Source organism: Dasypus novemcinctus, chromosome X, assembly GCF_030445035.2.
Source record: "Dasypus novemcinctus isolate mDasNov1 chromosome X, mDasNov1.1.hap2, whole genome shotgun sequence".
In the NCBI taxonomy this organism is placed as follows: Eukaryota; Metazoa; Chordata; class Mammalia; order Cingulata; family Dasypodidae; genus Dasypus; species Dasypus novemcinctus.
Genome location: NC_080704.1, coordinates 183,259,392 through 183,282,341, shown reverse-complemented (window position 1 = coordinate 183,282,341; position 22,950 = coordinate 183,259,392).

Below are 22,950 nucleotides of genomic sequence, written 5' to 3'. Positions count from 1 at the left end.
CGGTTGGCATTTATAAAGGGTTTTTATTTGGGGTAGAAGCTTACAGTCACAAGGCCAAAAAGTGTAATTTACTTCCCTCACCAAAATCTGTTGCCACTTGTTGGAGCAAGATGGCTGCTAGTCTCTGCCAGGGTTCAGCCTTCCTCTTCCACCTAAAACTGTGTGATCCCAGCTCCTTTGTTCTCAGATGTAGGCTGGCATAAGGCTTGTCTCCTTTCCTAGGGCTCATCTCTTTCAAGGTTCTGCTGCTCTGCTTTCTCCACAAATCCAGCTGTAACTATCAGATGAACGGTTTAGCTCTCTCCCCATGGCTCCAGCATCAAAACTAAACTCTCTGTGTTCTCCTTCTCCATGTATTTACTTTCATGTGAGAGTCTGTTTTATCCTCATCAAGGGGGTGGAAACTCAACTGTGCTACCCTAATGATGTGGTCAAATAAAAGCCCTAATCTTGATTTAATAAATTAAAAGTGAATCCTCTGAACCTAATACAATCTAATATGCCCAGAGGCACAGACAAGTTTACAAACACAAACCAGTGTCTATTTTTGGAAGTCATAAACAATACCAAACTGCCACAGGGGGCTATGGAAAAAATATGTCAAATTTATGTTATGGAGCTTAGTGGGAAAAGCCTGGTGATATCATCTCTTAATCTGTAACAAATTTTCCACAAGAGTTGATGTGTTGGTGATGGTCTGTTGTATGGAAATTTCACACACGCATGATTGTTTTGTAAGTTCACAAGCTCTGCAATAAAAATATATTTTTAAAGATCTGTTATGAGGGAACAGAAGCAGTCATTATACACTGATAAAAGGGTCAATTCAACAAGAAGATGTAACACATAAATATATGTATACCTAACAGCAGAGCCCTAAAATATATGAAGCAAATACTGAGAGAATTGAAGGAAGAAATAGGCAGTGATACATTAAAAGTGGGAGACTTTAATACATCACTTTCAATACACAATAGAATATCTATATAAGATCCACAAAGAAATACAAGACTTGAACAGTACTCTAAACCAACTAGACTTAACTGATATATGTAGAACATTTCACCCAACAGAATACACTTTCCTCTCAAGTGCACATGGAATAATATAGAGGACAGACCATATCTTCAGTCTCAATATACATTTCAATAAATTTTAAAAATATTGAAGTCATACAATGTATCTTCTCTAGAAGCAATGGAATGAAGCTAGAAATAAAAACCGTAATAAATGAAAATTCACAAATGTGTGGAAATTAAACAATGTACTCTTAAGCATCCAATATGTTAAAGCAGAAATCACAAGGAAAATTAGGAAATATCTTGAGATGAATGAAAATTAGAATACAACATAACAAAATTTATGGGATGAAAAAAGGACAGCATGGAGAAGGAAATTTACAGCTCTAAATTATTACATTAAAGAAGAAGAAAGGTTTTAAATCAGGAACCTAATGTCAAAACTGGAAGAACTATAAAAAGAAGAGCAACTAAACCCAAAGCAAGGAAAGGAAGGAAAAAATAAACATTAGGGAAGAGATAAATGAAATAGAGAATTAAAAAACAGAGTCAACAAAACCAGAACTTGGTTCTTTGAAAAGATCAATAAAATGAACAAACTTTTGCTAGAAAGATGAAGAAAAAAGAGAGAGGACACAAATAAGCAAAATAGGAAATGAAAATGGGGACAATATTACTAAACCCACTGAAATTAAAAAAAAAATAAAAGGACACTATGTACAACTGTATGTAAACAAATTAGAAAATCTAGATGAAATGGACAAATTCCTAGAAACAAACTACTTATGCAGAATCAAGAAGAAATAGAAGATCTCACACACACACACACACACACAAAAAAAAAAAAAAAAAAAAAAAAAAAAAAACTAGTAAAGAGATTGAATCAGTAATCAAAACCTCCCAAGAAAGAAATGCTTTGGACCAGATGGCTTCAAAGGGGAATTTTACCAAACATTCCAGGGAGATGGAGACCAATCCTGCTGAAACCCTATCAAACAATTGAAAATGGAGGATCAATACCTTCCAACTATGAGACCAAAACCACACTCATGCAAAAGCCAGATAGAGTTTCCACAAGAAAAAAATTATGGACCAAGTCTGATTGGTAGTTGTCCCTTGGCGCCAGGGAGATTGTTTTTTAAAAGATACATAGGTCACATAAAATGTTACATTAAAAAATATAAGAGGTTCCCATATACCCTGCTCCCCACACCCCCCTCTCCTCCCACATCAACAACCGTTTTCATCAGTGTGGCACATACATTGCATTTGGTGGATACATTTTGTAGCACTGCTACACTGCAGGGATAACAGTTTACTTTGTAGTTTACACTCTCCCCTAGTCCATTCAGTGTATTATAGCAGGATATATATGTTCTGCATCTGTCCCCAGTATCATTCAGTACAACTCAAGTCCCGAAAATGCCCCCATATCAAACCTTTTCTTCCCTCTCCCTGCCCTCAGCAACTTCTGGTGCCACTGTCTCCACATCAGTGATATAATTTCTTCCATTATTAGAGTCACAATAGTTCTATAGTGGAATACCAGTAAGTCCACTCTAATCCAATTTTTTGCCTCCATCCTGTGGACCCTGGGATGGTGATGTCCACTCCACCTCTAAATCAAGAGGGGGTTTGGATTTTCTATGTACACACAAAGCTTATCTAAAACTGACAATTTTATGTCTTCCTTTCCAAATGTATTTCCTTTTATGTCTTGCTTTTTTTGTATTGGATAGTACCTCTAGCACAATGCTAATTAAAAGTTGTGATAGTGGTCATCCTTGTCTCACTCCAAATCTCAGAGGGAAGCTATTAAGATTTCATCATAAACTTTGATGCTTACAGTAATTTTTTTTACTACTTCCCGTCAATTAAAGAAATTTCTAGCCATTCCTTGTTTGCTAAGATTTTTTAAAAATCATGAATGAACCATTTTTTCTTTAACTATTGAAATGCTGATTTCCTCCTTTATTTTGTTAATTAATGAATTACATAGATTTAAAATTTTAAGCCTCCCTTGCCTTCCAGAAACAGGATTAATTTGTTCATGATGTTTTATCTTTTTTATATATTCATTATTCAGTTTGCTCATCTTTTGTTCAGGAGTTTTGCTTCTGTCTTTATGAGCAAGAATTAACTGTAATTATCTTTTCTTTACTATTTTCATAGGTTTTCTTTCTGATTTATTTTGGCTTTATAACATAACCTAAAGTATTTCCTTATTTTGTATTCTCAGCAAGAAGTTGTGTAATATTGGGCTTATTTCTTCTTTAAATGCTTGGTTGAATTCTGAAGATTTATTTATGGAAGGTTTTTATTTACAGAGTATTTTTATAATCAGAGGACTGATCAGAAAAATTACTTCATATTTTGTTCTTGTCATGATGGTTGTATTGTTTTCCTTTCTTAGAGATTTTTGGGAGAATATTTTATCTAAATATTCCAAATCAATAATTTAATATTTAACCATATTCTTTGTTCTCATTTACTATTTTTAGTTTTAGAAATTCTAATGATAAAGCTTTTAATTTCTTAGAGATCAAATTGCTAAATTTTCATAAAAGCATGCTTTTGTTTTATTGTTTTGATGTCTTGTTGACTTTAAGATTACTAAATAAACTTTATTTAAAATCCTTTTTAAAAGTTACCTCTGTTTTGGGGGAAAATGATTCACTTTTTTCATCTTGCCTCTTCTCTTTCATTATCACGGTTTTCCTCAAATATCTGGTAATTCCTGATTGCCTATTCACACTAAACAATTCAGGTCTAGATTCATCATTAATAGCTGGCATGAGTTTCCCTAGAAGTTATGGAAGTACATAGTTTCAATAAACCTTTTATTGATGGAGGATTGAGAAATTGACCCTGTGCATAAGTGGGTGGATGTGCTAACAGACTTCCTTCTGAAGTGCATTCATTTGAAATGATTAGGCAAGCCAGGATTATTATGATTGCCAAAGTAGGGAAGTCTTCATCCTGGAACAGAAGACTTTAGTATATTTCACTGCTGGACAGAGCTGTATTTTCTTCATTTCCCCATATTTTTTGGTTGAGAATTCAAGATCTCATTCTAGTCTCAACACACCTAATAGAAGCTCATCATTGAATACACCCCTTTTTTTAAAAAAACGTGTGTTGGTGCCAAAATAATGCAGCCAGGTGTTCTGTACACACAACTTGGTGTTGAAGTTGGAAGGACTAGATGACTGTTTCAGAATACTTTTTCATTCTTTTATCACCATAATGATTCCTTTATGACTTTCTTTTTTTTAATTGTTATTGTTTTTTTGAAGATATATAGATCATAAAAAATGTTACATTTAAAATATATAGTTCGGGTGTTTGTAGGGCAGGTAGGTGTCTGGACGTCGATTTGGTGGTATGGTGACAGAGGAGATTCTTGCAAGAGGTAGAATTTTGAGTCTCTTGCACGGAGGTTGGAGGTTGTGGGCAGGACCCTTCCCCCTGGGGCTGGCAGCCCGGCTGGGGTGATTTCTGAAAGCTTTGTTATGCTGGGGTGTTCCCAAGCCCGGTGTGGGCTATTTCGGGGACTTGCAGGGCGGGAGGTGTCTAGATGTCGATTTGGTGAGACAGTGATGGAGGCGATTCTTGTGAGAGGTGTAATTTTGGGTTTCTGACACAGAGGTCAGAAGTTGTAGGTGGAACCCCTCCCCCTAGGGCTGGCAGCCTGGCTACAGGGATCCCTGAAATCTTTGTTGTGCTGCAGTGTTCCCAAACCCTGAGCAAATGCTTCGGGGGCTTGGAGGGCAGAAGTTGTCTGGATGTCAAATTGGTGAGACAGTGACAGAAGAGATTCTTGCAAGAGGTGGAATTTTGGGTTTCTGACGCAGAGGTAAGAAGTTGTAGGTGAAACCCATACCCCTAGGGCTGGCAACCTGACTGTCGTGATCCCTGAAATCTTTGTTGTGCTGTGGTGTTCCCAGGTCCCAAGTTAACCAGATACATGGTGCCCAGGTCTGTGTCTCCTAAACCCTGGTGATCCATGCTCCAGAGACTCACATACCTTGAGTCTGCAATATCACAGACTTCCCATCCCTGAATCCAACATGCTCTGAGGTCCGTCTGAGGCCCTTGAATGCCCTAGTCCTCAGCGGTTGTGTTTTTTTTTTTTTTTGTTCTCTCTCTCTCTCCTTGAACTTGGAAGAGTGTACCAGCTGTCATGGGGAGAGTCTAGGAAGAAAGGAGAGGTGAATCTGCTGAGAAAGCCCAATTTACCTAAATGTCCTGGGATAGGAAACTGTGCACCTGAAATAAGAACAAGGCCAAGAGCTGCAGGATGCCTAAGAGTTACCTCCTGAGAGCCTCCGTGTTGCTCAAATGTGGCCAGTCTCAAAGTCAAACTCAGCATGTAAATGTGTTGCCTTCCCCCCAGTGTGGGACATGACTCCCGAGGATTAGCCTCCCTGGTGCCGAGGGATTACTACAAAGTACCAACTGATGATGCAACTAGAAAATGACCTTGAATAAAATGGTCAACTCAGACCAGCAGAATATCTCAATCTATATACAATATCAGGAGTTAAAAATGCTTTTTGACCTGAATAAAAGGGGGAAATGTGAAAGATAAATGAGTTTATATGGCTATGAGTCTCCAAAAAGAGCCAGGAGTTTATCAGAGGGATTGCCCTTATGCATACCTCAGCAGAGTCTCAGAGACAGATAAAGTATATATTACCCTAGGTATTGGTTCTTCTGAGGGCTACAGAGACCCACAGGTTCTTTGATCATAGCAGATGGAGTTCAGTGCCATGTCAGTTGGCCCTACATTGGAGTTTGTGTTTCTGTGTGATGGAGCTGGACTCAGATGTGAACTTTGTTCACAAGCCTCTCCTGTTACTTTTACTGGAACTATAGTTGGTGCTGGGTTTTAATGTAAACCCAGGGCACCTGATTCTCTGGACTGACCATGTGATAGCCAGGCCCTGAGCCTCAAGAGACTTCAGCTCCTACACTCTGGTTTATTGGACTTATCTCACTCATCTAACATGGAGGTGAAGAAGATCAACCACCACTCCAGGGAGCCAAGAGTGCCTACAACTGAAAGCAGGAGGACTGCATCCAGAATCCATGTGGAATCTAAGCCCCCTCTTGATATAGATGTGGAGTGGACACAACCATTCCAAGGTCCACAGGATGGAGGAATAGAGTATGGATTAGAGTGGACTTACTGATATTCTATTCATGAACTATTGTGATTAGTAATCGAAGAAAATGTGGTATTGGTGTGGAGAAAGTGGCCATGGTGGCTGCTCTGGGTAGGGTGTTGGAGGAAGAGGTGTGATGTGGTGGTGTTTTCAGGACTTGGAGTTGTCCTGGGTAGTGCTGCAGGGACAGTTACCAGACATTGTATGTCCTCCCATGGCCCACTGGATGGAATGTGGGAGAATGGACTATGATGTGGACCATTGACCATGAGGTGCAGCAGTGCTCAGAGATGTATTCATCAAATGCAATGAATGTCTTATGATGATGGAGGAGATTGTTGTTATGGGAGGAGGAATGGGGTGAGGGGGGTGTGGGGTATATGGGGACCTCATTTTTTTTAATTAAAAAAATAAAGACAAGAAAAACAATACAGTATCAGTGAGCTGTAGGATAACATCAAGTGGCCTAATATATGTGTAACTGGAGACTGAGTAGTGAATGAGGCAAATTAAAGAAATAATGACTAATATTTTCAAATTTCTTGAAAACCCCTAGCAGAAAAAAATATAACCACATCATTACTCATAATATAATTGTGAAAAAACAGTTATAAAAAGAAGATCTTGAAATCAACCAGATGGGGAACCAGACACGTAATATACTACTTTAGTTTCCTTGGCTGCTCAAGCAAATACCATGCAGTGGCTTGTCTTAAACCATGGGAATTAATTGGCTCATGGTTTTGATGTTAGGAAAAGTCCAGATCAAAGTATGTTCAAGGTGATTCTCTCCCAAAACAATGGTATTCAGAAACTGACTGCTGGTGATCCTAGGTCCTTAGATTTTCTGTCACATGACAATGCACACAGATACCTTTCCTGGCTTCTCCTTTCTCTTCCAGTTTCCATTTATTTCAGCTTCTGGTTTCTCTCTTTGTGGCTTTCTCTATATAGCTGTCTGAATTTCTCCTGCTTAAAAAGACTCAGTAATATGATCAAGAACCATCCTGATTGATATGGGCCACACCCACACTGAAGTAACTTCATCAAAAGATCTTACTTACAATGGGTCCACACCCACAGGAATTGATGAAATTTAAGAATATGTTTTTTTCCAGGGTATGTAACTACAAACCATTATAGATACTGAGGAATAGGGACAAGAATTAAATCAGTCTTATCAGAAATTATGCAAGCAAAGCAGTGGAGAAATATCATTAAAGTATTGAAAGTAAAAAAGGAACTTCCAACCTAGGATTTTATAAACTTTGAAAATATCTTTCAAAAGCAAAAGTGAAATGAGTACTCCATCAGACATACAACAGATGAGTAAATTCGTCATCCACACACTAGCACTACAAAAAACTTAAAGGCATCTCTTCTTGCAGAAGGAAAATGATAACAAATAGAAATTTGGATCTACACACAATAAATGAAGAGCATTGGGGAAGTTAAATATGTAGGAAATATAAAACAGATTTTTCTTATTCTTTAATCTCCTAAAAAGTTATTTTTTAAATAAAAAATAATGATGGGGGCAGCAGATTTGGCTCAACTGAGAGAGCATCCACCTACCATATGGGAGGTCCAGGGTTCAAATCCAGGGCCTTCTGACCCTTGTCGTGAGCTGGCCCATAGGCAGTGCTGCTGTGCACAAGAAGTGCTATGCCACACAGTGGTGTCCCCTGCATAGGGGAGCCCCACGTGCAAGGAGTGTGCCCTGCAAGGAGAGCTGCCCCATGCAAAAAAAGTGCAGCCTGCCCAGGAGTGGTGCCAGACACCCAGAGAGCTGATGCAGCAAGATGATGCAACAAAAAGAGACACAGATTGCTGGTGCCACTGACAAGAATGCAAGTGAACACAGAAGAACACTCAATGAACAGACACAGAGAGCAGACAATGGTGAGGGGGAGGGAGAGGAATAAAAATAAATAAATCTTCAGTAAAAAATAAAATTTAAAAGAACTAATAATAGGACATCCAGGAAGATGGTCATGAAACAAAATCACTAGGCAAGAAAGAGAAATTGATTGCCAGAGTAAATTCACCAGCATATTCATATGCCTAGACATCAGCAAAAAAATTAGAAGCCATACTACAAAACATGAAGAGATGGCTCAGACTAAGGAACAAACTGAAAATCCTGACATGACACAGGATTTAATAGAACTAATCAATAATCATCACACAAATCTCCTAAATCAATTCAAGGAGTTAAAGGAAAATATGACTATAGAGATAAATGATGTTAAGAATACACAAAGTGAGCATAAAGAACAATTTAAAAGCACACAAGGAAAAGTAACAGAGATTACAGGAGTGAAAGACACAATGGATGAGATTTAAAATACATTAGAGGTGGAGTGGACCTCACCATCCCAGGGTCCACAGGATAGAGGAATAGAGTATGGATTAGAGGGGAATTACTGATATTCTACTATGGAATTATTGTGATTAGTAATGGAAGAAATTGTAGCAGTGATGTGGAGAAAGTGGGCACAGTAGCTGCTGAGGGTAGGGAGAGGGAAGAAGAGATGATGTGGGGGCTTTTTCAGGATTTGGAGTTGTCCTGGGTGGTGCTGCAGGGACAGATGCTGGGCATTGTATATCCTGCCATGGCCCACTGGGTGGACTGGGGGAGAGTGTAAACTACAATGTAAACCGTTATCCATGTGGTGCAGCAGTGCTCCAAAATATATTCACCAAGTGCAATGAATGTCCCATGATGATGAAAGAGATTTTTGATGTGGGAGGAATGGGATGAGGGGCTGGGGGGTATAGGGGGGTATACGGGGACCTCTTATTTTTTTTAATGTAACATTTTTGAAAAATAGAGAAAAATAAAATAAAATACATTAGGTTGTACAAGGGGAAAGATGTTGGCAGAAGAGGGAGCCCCAAGAATCAGTTCATCTTACAGAGCAGTGAACAATCAATAATTTTAATAACCACATCTTTATAAATCAACTGTTTGGGGGATGCAGGAGACAAGAAGAGCATTCTGAAACATCCTTGGAGGCATGAAGGGAGGAGATTGACCTACTGCAATGAGTTTTCATGAGTAGAACACTCCACACTATGGAGATCAGTGTCCACCGCCTGCTGGAGGAGCAAGATGCCTCAGGAGCTATTTCCTGGCTGGAGTTGGAAGATCCATTTCCCCAAAATGGGGAAGGAAGACTCAGTTTGGCACCAACTTCAGCTACTGACTAGTAGATTTGGCTGGCTGGAGTCCAAACCTAGGGAAAGCTAAAGATTGAAACTGTCTGGGTCAGATTGGGGTTAGTAATCTACATTTAAAAACCATCCCAGGCGTGAATGGAAGCAGGGCTCATTGAATTTCAAAATGATGGTAGGGACCAGTTTCTTTCCATCCAGATCAGATTGCTGCCCTGGTCTGGGCACCAGCACCGACTCCGAGAGTGAGGAAGATGGGGAAACCTGCACCAGCCTCTCAAGGCAACTGTGGTCATTTTGGGCCTGCACAGACTGGATTGTTGGGTATTCATCTGGCTACCTCCCTTTCCCCAACAGGACAGGAGGGGAAGTGCTTCCCCAGCTTCTCTGGGGGGAACTGCAGGTGCTTTTGGCCTTCATGGACAAGAATTTTGGGCACACTTGAGGCTTTATCCCTGCCTCTGACAGGGCAAGAGGTGGAAGAAGTGCTTCTTCAGCCTCTCCAAGCAACTGTAGGCACTTTCAGCCTGCATAGACAAGATTGGTGTGCATTCTGTGGTCCCATCCCCAGTTGTGGCAGGAGAGATGGGGAACTGGTGCTATCTGGGCACACAGTCAGTTTTGGCCCACATGATGTAGTTTATTGCCCACAGCTGTGGCTCCATCCCTGCCAGAGAAAGAGGAGAAAGGTGTGTGGAACATCATCAGTTTCTCTGGGCAAATACAAACAATATTGGCCTGGATGCCTTGGATTACTGCACACAATTGCAGTTCCACCTCAACCCCAAGCAGGGTAGAAAGGTGGAAGAAACTTCATAGGTTCCTGGGGCTATGCAGGCAGCTTCAGCCTCCATGTCCTACAGTACCAAGTACACCCTCGGCTCCTATTCTGCCCACAACAAGAGAGAAAAGACAAGAAACAGATGAAAAGAACCTGAACAATTTTTAGATTGGCTAAACACGAGCCACTAAATTTTCCAAAATAAGTTTAACCGTGTATCAAAGTGGGGGCTGTAGCACAAAGCCAATGAAATAGAAAGCCTTAGACTAACAGGAAAATCTGAGCCCAGAATAAATATATCAAATAAATCATGGGATGAGACACCAACAAAAAGTTAGAAGGCATACCAAGAAACAGGAAGATATAGCCCAGTAAAAAGAACACGGTAAGCCTTTGGATAACATAAAGGTGAGGCAACTAATCATGAATATTCAAACAAATCTTAATAAATTCAGTGAGATGCCTAAAGATATTAAGGAAATGAAGAAGACACTCAGTGAACACAAAGAAGAATATAAAAATACACATAGAAAAAGGAGATCTTATTGGAATGAAAGGCACAATAAACCAAATAAAAATACACTCTAGACATATAATAGTGGATTTGAAGAGGCAAAAGAAAGAACTGTGACCTTGAAGATAGGACATCCAAAAACAAACATACAAATGAACATATAATGAAAAGAATGGGGAAAAAATGAACAGGGTCTCAGGAAAATAAATGCCAGGAAGAGATATGTAAACATATATCTCATGTGTGTCCCAGAGAAGAGAAGGGAAAAGGGGCATAAGGAATATTTTAGGAAATAATGGTAGAAAATTATCCAACTCTATTGAATGACATAGATATCTGAGTACAAGAAGCTCAACAAACTCCCATCTTAATTAATCCAAATAAACCTACTCTGAGATGCATATGAATTAGATTGTCAAATGCCAAAGACAAGGAGAGAATTCTGAGAGTAACAAGAAAAAAGTGATACATAACATAAAAGGGATACCCAGTATGATTAAGTGCCAATATCTCATCTGAAAACATGGAGGCAAGAAGGCAGTGGTATGATATATATAAGATATTGCAAGAGAAAAACTGCCAGACAAGAATCTTATATCCACTAAGATTGTCTTTCAAAAATGAGGGCAAGTTTAGAAGTTTCACAGATAAATGGAAATTGAAAGAGTTTTTAACAAAGTGACTGGTCTTGCAAAAAATATTAAAGGGAATGCTACAGCTGAAAAAGAAAAGATAGGAGTGAAAGGTTTGTAAGAGATTTTAGAAAAGAAGGATATATCAGTAAAAATGATTAAAAGTGTAATAAGAGTGATGAAAATAAAATATGACAGATAAAAGCCAAAGTAAAAATGGGTGAAGTAAAAAATGTCTTTACAGTAATAACATTGGATGACAATTCATTAACCTTCCAAATAAAAAAACACAGACTGGCAGAATGGATAAGAAAATAAGAACCAATATATGCTGTCTAGAAGAGACTCATCTTAGATCCAAGGATACAAATAGATTGAAAGTGAAAGACTAGAAAAAGATATTCCATGCATTCAGTAACCAAAAAGAAGCTGGAGTAGATATACCTATATTGGATGATATACACTTTAAAAGCAAAGCTGAAATTAGAGAGAATGAAGGAAATTATAATTAATAAAACTGGTAACTCTACAAGAAGAATAATGATCATAAATGTAAAGGCACATAACCAGGATGCCCCAAAATACATGTGGCAAACACTGGGAAACCTGAAAGGAGAAACAGATATCTCTACAATAATAGTTGGATTTTTCAATAAACCACTCTCATTATTGGATTGAACATGTGGGCAGAGGAACAATAAAGAAAAAAGAAGCTTGAATAATATGATAAATGAACTAAACTTAATAGACATGTAAAGAACATTGGATCTTTCTCCAGGATAAACCATATTTTGCATCAAAATTACGTGAAGCACATTCTCTGATCATAATGGAATGAAACTGCAAATTAACAAGGCAGAAAAAGGGAAAATTCACAACCAAATGGAGATTAAACAACACACTCCTAAATAATCAATGGGTCAAAGAAGAAATAGGGAGAGAAATCAGTAAATTTGTTGAGGTGAACGAAAATGAGAACACAGAATATCAACACCTACGGGATGCAGGAATAGCAGTGCTGAGATGGAAATTTATTGCCCTCAGTGATTACATTAATAAAGAAGAGAGATCTAAAATCAATGACCTATCTATAATGCTGGAGGAACTAGGGAATAAACAGCAAACTATTCCCAAAGCAAGCAGAAGGAACAAAATAATAAAGATCAGAGAAGAAAAAAATGAAATTGAGGAAAAAAACAATAGAAAGAATTAACAAAACCATAAGTTAATTCTTTAAGATAAAAAAATTGGCAAACCCTTAGCTTGACTGACAAAGGGGAAGAAAAGAGAAGATGCAAATAAATAAAATGAATGCAGGGATATTGCTACTGACCCCACAGAAACAAAAGAGAACATAAGAGGACACTGTGAACAACTGTATTCCAAGAAACCAGACAAATTAGATGAAATGGGCAAATTTCTAGGAGCATATGAACAACCTACACTGACCCTACATGAAAATGAAGACTTCAAGAAACCAATCACAATAGAGTTGATGGTAATACATCACAGTGAGTAGCAGCTGTTTTATAAATGGGATTGGGACTGAAAGGGATAGTCTATGGATGTAACTGTCAATTGAAAGAAAGCTAGAGAATAATCTAGGGACTGAATAACACAGTGAACCCAGAGATGGATAAAAATTGTGGTTAATAATACAAATTCAAGGTTGTCCTTCTGTGAACTAGAATGGATGTATGTCACTATTGCAGGATGCTGGGCATGTGGAGAACCATGGGAAAAATACAACTAATGTAACCTATGGACTATAGTTAACAGCAATGCTATAATATTCTTGCATCAATGCCAGATGAACTATGTTAATAATAAGGGGTATGGAAAAAATATGCCAAATGTACAGTATGGGCCATAGTTGGCAGTAACAGTCTGAAGATATTATCTTATAATCTGTAACAAATGTTCCACAATGGTGTATTGTGTTGGTTAAGGACTGTTGTGTGTGAAATCTACACATGTGCATGACCATTTTGGCAAGTTAACAGCGTCTGTAATAATAAAAATTATATATATATATATATATATGTATATATATTTCATTTTTACTACTTTTCTTTACACTTTTTTATTAAAGTTAATAGATCACAAAGATTGTTACATTAAAAAACATTTTTTAAAAACATATAAAACATAAGAGGTTCACAAATACCCCACTCCCCACCCCCCACCCCTCACTCCATTATTTTTGTAAATTGCATTTTTTGTAGGTATATACATCACAAAAAAAAATGTTACATTAAAAAATATGAGGTTCCCATATATCCCCATCCCCTGACACCACTCCTCCCACACCAACAACCTCCTTCATCATTAGGACACACTCATTGTACTTGGTAAACACATTTTGGAGTACAGCTGCATCACACAGATAGTAGTTTACCCTGAAGTTCACACTCTCCCCCAGTACATTCAGTGGGTTATGGCAGGATATATAAAGTCCAGCATCTGACCCTGCAATATCATTTAGGACAATTCAAGGTCCCAAAAATGCCCCCATATCACATCTCTTCTTCCCTCTCCCTGCCCTCAGCAACTACTGTGGCCACTTTCTCTACCTCAATGCTACAATTTCTTCTATTATTAGTCACAATAGATCTATAGTAGAATACCATTAAGTCCACTCTAATCCATATTTTATCCTTCCATTCTGTGGAACGTGGGATGGTGATGTCCGCCCCACCTCTTGATCAAGAAGGGGCTTAGATTCCACATGAACGATGGATGCAATTCCTCTGCTTGCAGTTTTTGGCAGTCTTGATTCCCTGGTGTGGTGGTTGACCATTTTCATTTCCCTGTTAGAGGACCTGGGTAAGTCCAATGAACCAGAGAGTAGGAGTGGCAACTCTGCTAAGACTCAGGGCCCAGCTGGCAAATAGGAAGTTCAGAAATTCAAGTCCCTTGAGTATACACAATCCCTAGCACAAACCACAGAAGTTCACTAAAAGTGACAGAAGAGGCTTGTGTAGCAAGGTCACATCTGGGTCCAACTCCATCACACTCAGGAGCACAAATACCAAAGTAGGGCCATCTGACATGGCACAGAATGCCAAATCCATCTGCCATGACCATATACCCTGTGGATCTCCATAGCCTTCAGGAGAACCAGTACCTAGGGTTGTATCTACTTTGTCTCTCTCTGGGGTCCCGCTGAGGTGTGCATAAGCATGACCCCTCTGATGATTTCCTGACTATTTTTTGAAGACTCTTAGCCATATAAACACATTTGTCTTTGCCATTTCCCTTTTATTCAAGGTTAAAAAGCAGTTTTTAACACTTGATCCAACATGTAGGCTGAGATATTCTGCTGATCTGAGTTGACCCTTTTATTCAATGTCTCTTTCTAGTTGCATCACAAGTTATGATTTGTACTAATCACTCAGCACGAGGGAGGCTCCTCCCCAGGACTCATGTCCCACACTGGGGGGAAGGTAATGCATTAACATGCTGAGTTTCACTTAGAGAGTGGCCACATGTGAGCAACATGGAGGCTCTCAGGAGGTAACTCTTAGGCATTCTGCAACTCTAGGTCTAGTTTGTATTTCAGTCACACAGGCTCATAAACATAGTCATCAGTATTAAGGCCTCATTACTGAACCATCCTTCCTTGTTGGTCTTCACCATTGCAACTTGGGGGGTTATTGTTGTTCCATTGGAGAATGTGACAGAGCTCCACTGGGTACGAACTCAGTGCTCCCTCAGTTGACATTTGTAACTGTAACTACTATAAAAATATCCAAAATATATCAGAACATTTTTATGTTCCCTATATACATGACCTGGAGAACGCCTTCCCACTCATGTGCCCCCATCAATAACACTCCACTCTAGTAATCCTCCCCTGCCATAGTTGTACCTCTCTATGGTCCAAAACTTCTTCAACAATGAAGCCTAATATATTGCCAAATTATATTAATAGGAAATTGAAATAGAGTGATGGGTTTCAAGTTTAGAAATAGAATACATAATAATTTAGAAATATTAAAATAAAAATAAATTGGTGTATTAATAAAATGAAAAATATTACAAAGCTTTGTTTAAACATTTTGCCTTTCATCGCTGTAATAGGTGTTGCCCTGTATGTACAGTGGCAAGGCACTTTCTTTCATTTCTTCCTATGTCCACATCCTTTTTTTAATCTAATTTTTAAATTTTGTCTTAAAAAAAAGTTTTAGATCACAGTAATTCACATACACAATATACGGAACTCCCATATATCCAACATCAAACCCTTTTCCCCTTTCCCCAGCAATGATCTTTTTACATGTTCGTGTTATATTTGCTGCAGCCGATGTACAGATTTTGAAACATAGCTATCAAACATGATTCTGTTTTGATTTACGTTATGGCTTATACTATAGGCTGTATAAATTTCTAAATTTTTAGCTTCCTTATGTTTTACATTATGGTTTACATTTTAGCTTATAGACTTTTATACACTTTTGTTGTAAGTTAACACGTCATATATCCATCATTGCATCATCTAGTGGAGCAGTTCCATTGCCCCCCCAGTTGCCCTGCTTCCATCTATTCTATACCTCTCTCCCCCTCCCTTCAGGGCCCACAGTGACAATCAACCTTCACTACTTGAGGGACCAGATTTACAGATACTGTAACAATGGTGAAAACTTGATATACTAGACTTCCCTCGCTAATTGGGAGCCACCGTTTTTCTGGATAGAAAAAATTCCCTCTATTTGGGAACATCAGATCTCTCCAGATATGGGTACACCTTCACATCCATTGTATGGGTCTCCATACAATGATATAACACACTATGTCAAAATGAGCACTCACACTCCCTAGAAGCTTGTCCCTGTAACAGATGCCCCCCCTTAAGCACCTTAAACACGTAATTCTTCCTTATTATATTTTCGAAATAGTTTTCTCAACATTATAGCTTCAAACATATACCTGACATTCTCCAATATTCAAATGTTCCCCTCAGGAACATTTGGGCCCCAATTACTTGGGCCATCTGACCCATCCTCCCAAGGCTTGGTGGCCACGTCAAATATCAAATGACGGTATATATGAAGATCTACTTCAAAACTCTCAATTAAGTTCCATTGGCCAGTATGTCTCTCCTTATGCCAATACCACACCATTTTGATCACTGTAGCTTTGTAGTATGTTTTAAAGTCAATTTATGTGATTCCTCCAGTTTCATTTTTCTTTTTCAATATGTCTTAGGCTATTTGGGGCCTCTTTCCTTTCTAAATTTCATAGTTTTTCTAGTTTATTAAAGAATGTTGTGTTGATTTTTATTGGGATTGCATTGAAACTGTAGATCAGTTTGGGTAGGATAGATATCTTAATAATATTTAGTCTTCCTATCCATGAACAGGAAATATTCCTCCATTTATTTAGGTCTTCTTTGATTTTCTTTAACAATGTTGTGTAGTATTCTTTGTGTAAGTCTTTTACATCTTTAGTTAAATTTATTCCTAGTTATTAGATTTTTCTATTTACTATTGTAAATGGCATTTGTTTCTTGATTTCCTCCTCAGATTGCTCATCATCAGTGTACAAGAGTGCTACTGATTTTTGTTCATTGATCTTATACCCTGCAACTTTACTGAGCTCATTTATAAGTTCTAGAAGCTTTGTGGTAGACTTCTCAGTGCTTTCTATGTATAGGGTCATGTCATCTGCAAATAGTGAAATTCTAACTTCTTCCTTTCTTATTTGGATCCCTTTTATATCTGGGTCTTGCCTCAGTGCTTGAGCAAGTACTTCTAATACAATGTTAAAAATATATTTTAAAAATTAACCTGGTAACAATAGAGCTGGTCTATGGTTGATTGATTCACAGTCTGCATGATTTCCTCTAGGTCTTTTCTTTTTTTTTTTTTAGTTTTTATAACAAATTTATTGATGTATAATTTATATACCATACTTTTCACATTTTAAAATTGTACAATTTAGTGATTCTTAGTACTTTCACATAGTTGTACAGCCATTACCATTGTCTAATTCCAGAATATTTTCATCATCCCCACAAAATCCCATACCAATTAGTAATCACTCCCCATTCATCACACCCCAGTTCCTGGCAACCGCAAACATACTTTCTGTCTCTGCAGATTTGGTTATGAACATTTCATATAAGTGTAATCATTCAATATGTGGTATTGCATGGCAGGCTTCTTTCACTTAGAATAAAGTTTTCAAGATTCATCCATGTTGTAGCATGTATCAGAACTTCATTCTTTTTAACATTCCATTGTATAAATGTTCTCTATTATTTCTTGATAAGTTTATCCAGATATTTGTTAATATTGTTCATTCTTTTAAGGACCAATTTTTGGTTTCATTGATTTTCTTTGTTGTGTTTATGTTCTCTGTTTCATTTATTTCTGCTCTAATTTTTATTCATTCCTTTCTTTACTTGATTTGGATTTAATTTGCTCTTCATTTTCCAGTTTCTTAAGGTGGAAAGTTATGCTATTGATTTGAAGTTTTGCTTCATTCTTTATATTTTTTTTTTGCATTTTTAAAAATTATATGTGATCCTCACAATACTCTTATAAGTAGGAATGTTCCCCTCGACAAATGAGAACTAGAGAACATAAAGTAAATAACATACCAAGTAACACGCAGCTGGCAAATTCCAGAGACAGAGAAGAGGGTCATACTTGATTAGAAAACACAAACCTATTGTGTATCTTCTTCAGAGGAGAAATGACGTGGGAGAAGCAAGGTGATGCACTGCACAGCCAGACAGTGAGATTAAGAATGGATCCCCAGTACATTCAGTGGGTTATGTGACAAAAGTCAACTATTATCCATGCGAAGCAGCAGTGCTCCAAAATGTGTTCACCAAATGCAATGAATGTGCCACGATGATGAAAGAGGCTGCCGATGCGGGAGGAGTGGGGTGAGGGGGGCGGGGGGCACACGGGAACCCCACATCTCTTTTTTTTTCAAATTCTACTCAATTTATTCATTTTTTTAAAAATATTACATTCAAAAAATATGAGGTCCCCATTCAACCCACCGTCCCCCCACCCCTAAGCCCCCACAGCAACACTCTCCCCCACCACCACGACACATCCGCTGCATCCGGTGAGCACATCCCCGGGCATCGCTGCACCCCATGGCCTGTAGTCCACACCATAGCCCACGCCTTCTATAAGGCAATTATAAAACAATGATTTGCAAGGAACACATGGTGGGCCTTTAGGGTACTGGTAATATTCTATTTCTTGAGCTGAATTATGATTTTACACAGGTGTTTTCTTTATAAACACAGGTGTTTGCTTTTTATAAAATTCATGAAAGGAGAAAATTTTAGTAACCACGAGTAGAATAAAAATAGAAAGTAAAAATTACCAATCTCTAGAGACTAAAAACGAATGAAGAAAAAAAATGCATCAAAAACCAACAGAGAGTGACATCTCAGAAATGGCAGAATAGGGAATGAATGCCAGCGTTCCTCTCCCTCCTTGAAAGTAATAAATAAACTAGCAAAAATGGTCAGAATCAACTTTTCAAAATTCGACAATCTAGTCAAAACCCTCCAGCAACCAAGAAAGATAAATGAAGAGACACTGAATAACTGCAGTCAAGGATAGCAATGACATTTTAATTTTACTGGCTAACAATCCTCACTCCCGAGACAAGGAGTGGCCATGAAGATGGCAGTCCTCATTCCTGATGCATGTTCATAAAGTGCCACAGGGAGCAAAATTGACCTTATTCTCAAAGAATTGTTATTTTGTGTTTTGGGCTATCTGGTGATTTGCTGAAGGACCAGTACAAAGACAAGTTGTTTCAACCAACTTAAAACGTCCTGGAACTAGGGCATCTTCCCAGGTGATGTTTTCTGAAAGCACTTAAAGGCAAAATTATTGGCCACAGAAGCCTGGAGCAAAGGATAACAATAGATAAACAATAGACAATCCAATACTGACAAGAAGGAAGAGGTTGGGAAAGAAGATACATGGGGGAAGAAGGACTTTTAAAGTTCTCATGTATACTGGATGATCAAGGAGGCCACGCACATGCTCAAGGATAGGAAGAGATGAGATGTGGAGGAGTTTTCGGGACGAGGAGATGTCCGGGGTGGTGCTTCACGGACAATTATGGGTCATTGTAGATCCCCCCAGGGCCCACTGGATGGAACGTGGGAGAGTGTGGGCTATGATGTGGACCATTGACTATAGGGTGCAGTGATGCTCAGAGATGTACTTACCAGGTGCAATGGATGTGTCACGATGATGGGAGAGAGTGTTGCTGTGGGGGTAGCGGGGGGTGGGGGCGGTGGGGTTGAATGGGACCTCATATTTTTGAATGTAATTTTTAAAAATAAATAAATAAATAATTTTTTTAAAAAAAGGATGGATGCACACTCAGGAAAGTTCTTGGAAGAGCCCATATTGTCACCTCTGCCTGACCTTAAAACTTTATGCTAGCAGGAATTGAAGGCTAAAGCATGACTCAGCGTTGAAGAAGTGCCCCAACACAGAACAAATCTTTAAAGATTGGAAGGGGTTGTGGGAGTTTTTAAATTCTTTTATTTGTTGGAACCAGGAGTTTAGGGAAACAGTGTCAAAGCATTAACATACAACTAAGCAAATGGGACACTGATGTCAGGGGCCACACATGACAAAGAAAATAGACTTTACGGTATTTATAAAAGTACAAAAGAAGAGCAACAGCCCATAACAATGAACAAAAACAAACCTTGAGGAGAGAGAAAATCTGATTTCCATAGTTGCCACATTATAATATTCAAAATGCATCATTTTCAAACAAAATTACAAGGTATACAAAGAAACAAAGAAATATAGCCCATTCACAGGTAAAAGATATTCATAGAAACTGTCCCTGAGGAAGCCCAGACATTGGACTTACTAGAAAAAGACATCATTAAACTATTTTAAATATGCTCAATGAGCTAGCAGATGCCACAAAGAACTAAAGGAAACCAGGAAAATTATATCTGAATAAAATAGAGAAAATAATAAAGAAATTGAAATTATTAAATAATACCAAACAGAAATTCTGGGGCTGAAAAATACAATAACTGAAATTATAATTCCACCAGAGGGACTTAACAGCAAATTTAAGCAGGTCAAAGAAAGAATCAACAAACACAAAAAGAGTTCAAAGATATCATTCAGTCTGAGGAGCAGAAAGAAAAAAGAATGAAGAAAAGTGAACAGAACTTAAGAGTTCTTTGGACCTCATCAAGCATACCAACAAACACAAAATGTGAATTTCAGAGGGAGAGGAAAGAGAGAATAGGACAGAAAGAATATTTGAACAAATAATTTAAAAATCTCAAATTCGATGAAGGACATGAATTTACACATCCTAGGATCTCAGTGAACTCCAAGTAGGATAAATTCAAAGAGGTTCACAATGAGACAAATTACAGTGAAATTGTTGAAAGACAAAGAGAAAATCTTTAACGCAGCAAGAGAGAAGAAACTCTTCAAATACAAGGGATCCTCAATAAAATTAAAAGTTCATTTCCATTCAGAAACCATGGATGACAGAAGTCAGTGGGAAAGCATATTTCAAGTGTTGAAAGAAAAATAAAACCTGTCAATCAAGAATTCTATACCCCTGAAAATTACCCTCCAAAAATGAATCAGAAATTAAGACATTCTCAGATCAGCAAAAGTTGATGGAGTGTCTCACTAGCAGATATAACCTAAAAGGAATGCAAAAAGGAGTCCTTCAGGTCAAAAGGAAAGGACTATAGACAGTAACACAAAGCCATAAGAAGAAATGAAGATCAATAGTAAAGCTATATGCAAATTTAAAAACCAGTATTATTGCATTTTTGGTTTGTACCTTCTCTTTTTTCCCTATATGATTGAAAAGAATAATGCATAAAATAATCACTAGAGATATATGGTAATGGACACATATTATATAAAGAGGTAAATTGTGACAATATTAACACTAACAGGGCAGAGCTGCAAGGAGCTGATTTTTGCATACTATTGAAACTAAGTTGATGTTAATTCATACTTCTTATAAAGTTAGTATGTTAATTTTAAACCCAAAGGTAATCACTAAGAAAAAAACTAAAATGTACACAGCAAAGAACATGAAAAGGGAATCAAAATGGTATACTAGAAAGATTGGATTAATCACAAAGGAAGCCAATGGTGCAATGTTGACAAAGTCCCTCAGTTCTTTTTTATCTGGGAATGTTTTAATTTCTCCCTCATTTTCGAAAGACAGTTTTACCAGATTCAGTATTTTAGTTGGCTTTTTTTTTTTTGTTTTCAGCACTTTAAATATGCCATCCCACTGCCTTCTTGCCTCCATGGTTTCCAATAAGAAATCAGCATTTAATCCTACTGAGTCTTCCTTGCATGTATACACACTGCTTCTCTCTTGCAGCTTTCAGAATTCTCACTTTACTTTTGGCATTAAACAGTTAGATTATTACATGGCACCATGGTTTATCATATTTGGAGTTTGTTGAGCATCTTGGATGTATGTAATCATGATTTTCATTAAATTTGGGAAGGTTTCAGACACTATATCTTTTGTCAGTCCCTTTATATTTTTCTTTGCCTTCTGGAACTCACACAGTGCATACATTGGTATGCTTGATGGTGTCCCACAGATTCCTCAAACTCTATTCATTTTTCTTCATTCTATCCTCTTTCTGCTCCTCTGACTGAATGGTTTCAATTGTCTTATCTTCAAGGTCACAAATTCTTTTTTCTTCCAGCTCCAATCTGTTGTTGAAGCCTTCTAGGGAATTTTTCATTTCTGTTACTGTGTGGTTCCTCTTTATAATTTCCATCTCCCTATTGATATTTCCTTTGTGTTCATCTATAATTTTCCTGCTGTTCTTTAGTTCTTCGTCCATGTTTTCCTACAGCTCTTTGAACATATTTAGGACCATTTCTTCAGTTTTGTCTAGTGTGTCTCAAGTCTGGTCCTCCTCATTGATGGTTTCTAATGCTTGGGAAATGTTGTGGAAGCAGAAAGGATTCAATGATCATATATTGAAGACTGGGACTCAGGAATATCTTGATAAAGAAGGTTTATTACAACCAGCTGGGTCCAGCAAACTCCTGTCCAAAAAACCAAGCCCTGCATAGGATTTCTGTGTTCCTTTTATACAAAGGATGTAGGAGTGGGGAGTCAAATGGTGCTTTTATGAAAAAAAGATTTTTCTTTGTTACTTTCTTAGAGTTTTAAATGTTTGAATACCAGATAGGTTTTGAATTAACATATCCCCCACATTCCAGGTAAGCTTGAATTAACATATCGCCTACCCTCCAGGTAAGTTTGAATTAACATATTGCCCGCATTCTGTCTGGATGTAACTTTGAATACACATTCAGTCTACATTCTTTCTGAATATTTAAAGCCTATAGGGCCTATATTACTTAATTGGCTTTCTAGAAACTAGACACACTTGGATACAGAATTAGATAATTTTTTTAAATTTTATTTTATTTATTCATTTTTTTTAAATATTACATTAAAAAAATATGAGGTCCCCATTCACCCCCATCTCCCCCACCCCACCACTCCCCCCACAGTAACACTCTCCCCCATCATCATGACACATCCATTGCATTTGGTGAGTACATCTCTGGTCATCGCTGCACCCCATGGCCAGTGGTCCACACCATAGCCTACATTCTCCCACGTTCCATCC